We start from the raw sequence: 7011 nt of genomic DNA, 5'->3' as shown, positions 1-7011 counted from the left end.
CGGATACAGGCTTGCTCCATGCTGATCAAAGAACATGTTTACATGACTGGCATAATTGGGGCTGCCATGAAAAACAAGGTAACAATATAGAGTAGCTATGATTTATATTGATATAGTACTCAAGTTGGACAATCATGCTATATTCTCGAGTGCAACTAAACTTGATGTTTGTTTTGTTTCTATGAAATTACAATAACAATCATTTTAAACTTGTAAACATGCATTGTATAATTGTATTACTACCATTTAACATGTATATTATACTACTATTGATAAACTGACAGGGCATCCTGTCAACACGCATTGTGAGTGTCCAGCAGGTAAAGGACCCCATGTAAACACTTTGCTGCAGTACTGCTGATGTTGCAACATTTCATTAACACTGGTGAGATACAAGTGGAGAAGTCATGCACAGAAAGCCTGCAAACATTTCATAAACCAAAGTCTACCCGCAAAGGTAGCATTGCTCACAATATTTATTTGATAATTCATTATATGAAGACATAATGTGACTTCTGAAAAATATGAATTAAGAATACATAGTATTGATCAGTAAGTGTCCAGGAGTATGTAAATTCTTGCTGGAGAGGATGCTTGGTAATTTGCAGGATTACTTTCCATTATCATTGTGTTGGAATAATTTGTATGCAGCTGCGTAGATTTTTACTTGAAACAGGAAGCCAAAGGGGGCGTATTGTTCATCCGTTAATAGAATTACGGGATTAAAGGTTATTATTTTGAAAAAATGTGGTTAAAATCTAAAACTAAGGTAAGTTATTCATATGAACACACTTGATAGCTTTCATCCCAGCAAGCTATAGGACGAATAGCATCACTCTAGGTCCTAAAGTTATTGAGAAGAAGTTATTTAAATGTAACTTGAAAACGGCTGGACACAACACATCATCATATAAGCTCACACAAACACTTCCCAGGTAAACTAAAAGCATTTTAGAGATACTATAATTTCATTATAAAAGATATCAAGCTTTGACAAAATATAGAAATAATTTGAAAATACAATAAATATTCACTCAAGATACTGAATTTTTATGCAGATTTGCCTCACTTAAGGATGTACACCTCTGAGAAGTCAAAAATGTCCTGTATTAAAAAAAATCTTATATGGATTTTTGGAAAAAGGAGTAAATGGCATAGTAGAAACTGCAAAAAAACCTGAATGTCGGTGTGTTCGTTTTTGTGCTATGGTCGGTCAAAGATACCAATTTAACACATGTGACTTTAGGTGATTTTTTGGGTTTTGACCATTTCCAAAACAAATTCATACAATTTCCTCCAAGTGTGTTATCAGATATGTATGAATGTTTGTAGAATTGATTAAAATATGATTTTCTTTTAAATTATGGAAATAAAATTTATTAATCTTATTCTTTTAACTTAGAAAGCCGATTTCAGTTACCCCTACCCCCTATTTTCTAATGAAAATATACTCATTTTTTTTTTTTTTAAATTGCAGATTAAACGCTCGATAAAAAAAGTTCTGGTATTAAACCTTTTTTAATATTTAATGAATGAAAAGAAAATGTGTTTCTCTTTCTAAAACATCCACAAAAATGGGGGGTCGGTGCTCCTTTTTTTGTCCCATTATCATTTGTATTATTTTTTACCTTTTTCGGGGTCAAAAATCAAAAGTGCTTCAATTATACTAAATATGTACAGTAAAATTGAACCTGCTATAATTAAAAATGGCGACACAATGACAACTTAAGTGATCAATCTAGTGTCAAAAAAGGTGATTTTTTTGCCTTTTTTCAAGCCCTTCTTGTTCTTCAAACAACAGACATCTAGTTTTTTGACATATTTTTCAGAGGCGTGTTTGCTAGTAAACTTGATCATAATTTGTTAAATATTACAAAAACCCGTTACACCAGATCAAAACAAGACTTGAACGTGATTGAAACCTCAGAAGAGTACATCCATAAGCAAACCCTTTATCAATGTCAATCATTATTTCCGTTTATTTAATTCTACATAGATGTGGACTACTCATCACAGTTGCCCCTGTAGCTGCTGAGGAGTTGCCATATAAAAGGAAAACCGGGGATGATTGTCTTGTGGACCTAAGACCTCAGAAGTATCGCAACACATGTTATAATGACTTTGTAAGAAACTGCATCATCAATCACTGTTCTGCAACATCCCAAGATGTTGCAATGCGATACATTTATTGAAGAGCAAACATACAGGTGAAGCATTTTCCAATTTGGAAATGTTTGAAGTTAATATCTAGTAATCACAATAAGAGTTAAGTACATAACAATGTTCTCTAATGCTTTTCAATAAAGATTTATCAATAAATTTCATTATTAACTGGTTTGAAAAATTCAAAAATGTTAATTCAAATGTTAAAGCTGCATTTTTATTACTACCAGGAACATTTCATTCAAAATAAACAAGTCTTCAATTTCATATTTATATATATATTTTTATGTTATTCTATATATCTTTACTTTGATATATCATCATCAGGTAGCTGCACTGGACCATGATTATGCACCCCTTCCATTTACTGAATACTGGGTGGACTCAGCTGTTCAGGTAGCAACATTAACAATATAAGCTCATGGTTATCGTATGGAAGTAATGTATGTCTATATGCAAGCTAGTGTTTGTTATTAATCTGTTTTATTGTAACAGTCTGATTCCAGGGGTCTCTTTGTATAGATCACTCCAACGCTATCTTTGTTTCCATTCAGATTTATTCCGTATATATCAAACCCTAGTACAATAAATAGCATTGATAATTTAAATATTCCACATTTAAATACCAACAGTACCTTATACATTACAATGGAATCGTCCATATACAATAACGCAACAGGTTAACGCACCTGTCGCATGCTACTAACTTTACACTTCACTATATAAATACTACCAAAACGTTATACTGAATAACTTGGGCGTTATCACTACTCCAATGAAATAGCCGAGCTTGACGCTTATCATACAACCAATGCGGTTCAGAGTATTTGACAAGTATCATAGTTAAAATTATACAGTTACATTAATAATAGTTTAACAACAATACAACTATTTGTACAAAACGGAATCACTTCAAAACCTACCTCTTCATAGACAAAGAGGGTCTAAATCCAGGGAGACAACCCGTTATGAGTACGTGACCAAGTAGCCAATCTTGCGCATACAATGCTACAAATAATAAAATAATGACAATTTCTAAAGATGTACCAGTATTGGAAAATAACGAATAGCACAAAATGGCGGGAAAGTCAAATTTTAAATAACCGTATTAATTGAATTGGACAATTTCAATTAATTTATAAAGTATATAATTAACATCAGAACTATATCAAAATGGTATCACATGTGATATTAATAATTTACAATCACTAAGATCTTATTAAAGTACTCACAATTTAGAATTCCCAGCTCACTAATAAGCACTAAGTCTGCACAATTGCATAACACGTCCGATGCGGCCATAAACTTGTACGGGAGTGACTATGCCCCCAAAAGCGCGGTTGCGCACTGACCCATGGTCAATCTTACACAAAAATAGATTGACCCATGAACCTTAACAAACAGGTTTGCACAGGTGTCATTTGATATAAAGCAAAGTGTACATAGATACACTGTGTAGTAAAAGCACAGCACTTAATATTCTGCTTTTAATGAAGAATCAAGTTTAAAAATAACCAGCTTTACAGGTAAAATATATTACTGTCATTAAATAATGACACTGCTACATTATTGTGGGATCATTTTTTCAACAGCATCATAAGGGTGCTTTTGACACAAAAAATGCAGATTGTTTAATTCATCAATGCGTTATTTCAAGAAATACTATTCTTCAAAACCATGTATTAAACATGTATTGACAGTCACCATGTTGTTTACCTTCATACGACAATATACGAAAAACATCATTGACTAAGTCTTATTGTTTAAATGAAGTGACCCATTATATTGTCAGTCTTATGAAAATCATGATTTAAAAATAAAATTAAAAAAAATATCAAAAAAAAATCACTTTTAGGTCACAGAAACGCAGGTTTCCATTATTGAGGAGGCCAAAAGGAGCCAGTCATCCTGCAAAATCTGGTACAATGAGAGGACTGACAGCATCCAGATTTGGACAGGTGTGTAAAATGACACACAGGAAAAAATATTCTGAAACTCTGTTCTTCTTTACTTTTAAATATAAACAAAACCTTTTCAGAAGGGCTGTCACATGGAAAAAACTATGAAGATAAAGCTATCGCAGCTTTTGAGAGAGAAATACAAATCAAAACAAAGAAAGCTGGATTTTTCATATATGTACCAAAACCATTCTTGGGTGCAACACCTGATGCTATGATTGACCACAAATATATTGTGGAAGTGAAATGTCCGTACAATGATCGCAATTAAAAAAATAAACCTTGGAAATTTTTTGGTTTCTTGATGTACAATGAATAGGGAAATATTGTCTTAAAAAACAACAGTAATTACTTTTAACAAGTTCAAGGTCAGCTTTTTATTACAAAATTTTGAAGCCTTTGCTTAAACCAATGATACGTTCAATATGTATACGCTTTGATGCTACTCTTCTGTCATGAACAACTTCATCAGGATCTAGCTGTGATTTTCCTTTCGGCATTGTTGGTGTATATACATATGCATCATTAGTAGCAGAAGAGGTCTTGAACCATTATCCCCGATCAGCCATTATACTGTAACCTGTATCAAACACACTTTGGTTAAGTAATGAAGAATTTTCAATAATTTGCCTGTCACTTGCAGACCCGCCTTAGGCATCAGATACAAAGCTTACAAAACCTCTTTGTGTACAACCTATCATTGCTTTGAGCGTATTTTTATGCTTGTATGACGACCAAGTAGCACTCTGTGCATTAACATATGATGGTTTTTGAATTGTAATTCAGTGGCATCTAAAAAAACGAGTGTTTGGAAATTTCCACTGAAAATCTGAAGGCATATATTCTTGAGCAATATCCTTTGAAGGCCAACTGTCTATGGATTGCCTTGAAATACTTTGCCTTGTTACAAATATGATATGAAATAAATAATATATTACTGTACATGTTTTATAATTCAATATGCAGGTGAACGTAGCAGACTAACAGAGGATGCTGTGCGATCAGTTTTTTTCCATTTAAAGTAATGTTGATGTTCAAAGCGAGATGGTTATTGAATCATCTGAAATATCCAGGGCCGGTACTTTGTCCACCAGAACAACATCTACGGATATAATCAGAGTACAAAGTGTGAAATGAATTCACTTGGAAAACTTTCAGTTGATTTTTTTCGTAGCAATGCTAAAATGATGAACCATTATACAGGTTTCGTTGATTTTGCTCAGCTTAGGTTATTTTATCAGTGCCTGGTCCTTGTGTCAATCAGCTCTGTCACCAAGGTTCATTGATAGATTCTAGAGACCAGTTGCGCAGTGAATGGTCCTCATGAAACTTCATCAAGCAAAAAAGGATGTTGAATTGTCCTTGTTTTTCAAAGTATCTGAATCCACAGTATCAAGAATAGTTGTTACCTGGATCATTTTTTTATATTTTCAACTTAAAGTCCCCCATCAGTAATGATTTCTATATTTTACAAACAGTGAGGTCACAGTGACCTTGCACTCTTCCATCCTAAGATGTCCTTGTACACCAAATCTGTCTACTCGAGGTGCAATAGTATAGACGATATGCCCCGGACAAACATTTTCAAACGTAAAGGTCTAAGGTCACAATGACCTTCTTCTTGCACTCTGCACTCGCCATCCCAAGATGTCCTTGTACACCAAATATAGTTACCACAGGTGAAATAGAATAGAAGATTTTCCCCGGCGGGTGGAGGGACTGCAGGAGTGCAAACCTATACACAGTTAATGATGAAATAGTTACTGCATCAACTGCAGTTTAAACTTGATTATAAATGACTGGCAACCTTCCAGCAATTGCAATCTGGCTGATTCCCACATTACTGTCTAGTGTTAATGTCCTCGACGTAAGTTATTGTTTGATACAGTACGAAAAGTTCCCTAGTGGCAGTCCTGGAAAAGTAATATGCCTTGTCATTCCGGTGAATTTGTTTGATTTTGGAATATATGTCATTGTCATAATAAAGTGATAATTGATATTTCTTTCTATTCATAATCTCCCATAAAAAGGGTTCCTTTGTGAATATAATACACTGGAGCGGCTCCTTATTTTGATAAGAAAATTCACAGTAAGCACTAAGCAAAAATGTATTGTACTGTAGAATGTCAACATCATCCGACTTAAAACATTTTGGTAAAAAAGTCACTGAAATTTTTAACTTCAAAATTTTCTGACATATATAAACAAAATTGTGATTTTTTTTTACTGAAATCCATGACATTGGAAATGTACTGTCATGACGTCATAAATTATACAAAAAGGCGGTGTGAAGTTGACATTTGTTAAATGCAAAATGCCTTTACATTTTAGCTCACCTGGCCGTAAGGGCCAAGTGAGCTTATGCCATGTCGACTGGACTGCGTCCGTCAACAATTTCTTAAAACGCCTACTACTCCAAAACGACTGATCAGATTTCGACTAAATTTGCTGTAGTGCATCCTTGGGACCAGAGAATCAAACTTTCCTTATTTCGTGCTAGTCCACTCCCCAGGAACAGTATACATGTATTACTTTGTGTACAACTGTGACATACCTACTTTTTTTTTAAATAAACTTTTCCGGACAACCCTATGGGGGATCAAAGTTTACATAGGTTATATAGGGAAAAGTGCAGTTTCGAATTCTTCTTGAAAACTACTTTATGGATTTTGACCATATTTATCCTGGAGCATTATTGGGACAGGGCTTCCTCATTTTGTTCGCCCAAGGGGGCAGGGAAAGGGCCCCAAAGGGGTAATTTGTGACAAATTTCAACAATCTTCTTCAGAGCTTAGCCACTAGGTATGTAACAAGATCTGTGGGTCGGAAATAACATTTCCTGATATCAAGTACTTCCTGTGAAAAATGGGGCCCCCATGGGGTGTCAAAG

General features: G+C 34.1%; 1 pseudogene; it reads left to right on the top strand.

Moving 5' to 3' along the window:
• The first annotated feature begins 268 nt into the window (after positions 1 to 268).
• LOC110445201 lies at positions 269 to 4392 on the top strand (annotated as a pseudogene).
• The last annotated feature ends 2619 nt before the right edge of the window (positions 4393 to 7011 follow it).

This window comes from Mizuhopecten yessoensis, unplaced genomic scaffold (genome assembly GCF_002113885.1).
Source record: "Mizuhopecten yessoensis strain PY_sf001 unplaced genomic scaffold, ASM211388v2 scaffold2111, whole genome shotgun sequence".
NCBI classification, from domain to species: domain Eukaryota; kingdom Metazoa; phylum Mollusca; class Bivalvia; order Pectinida; family Pectinidae; genus Mizuhopecten; species Mizuhopecten yessoensis.
Note: the sequence above shows the minus strand (reverse complement) of the source record. Positions and strands in the feature narration are given on the sequence as shown.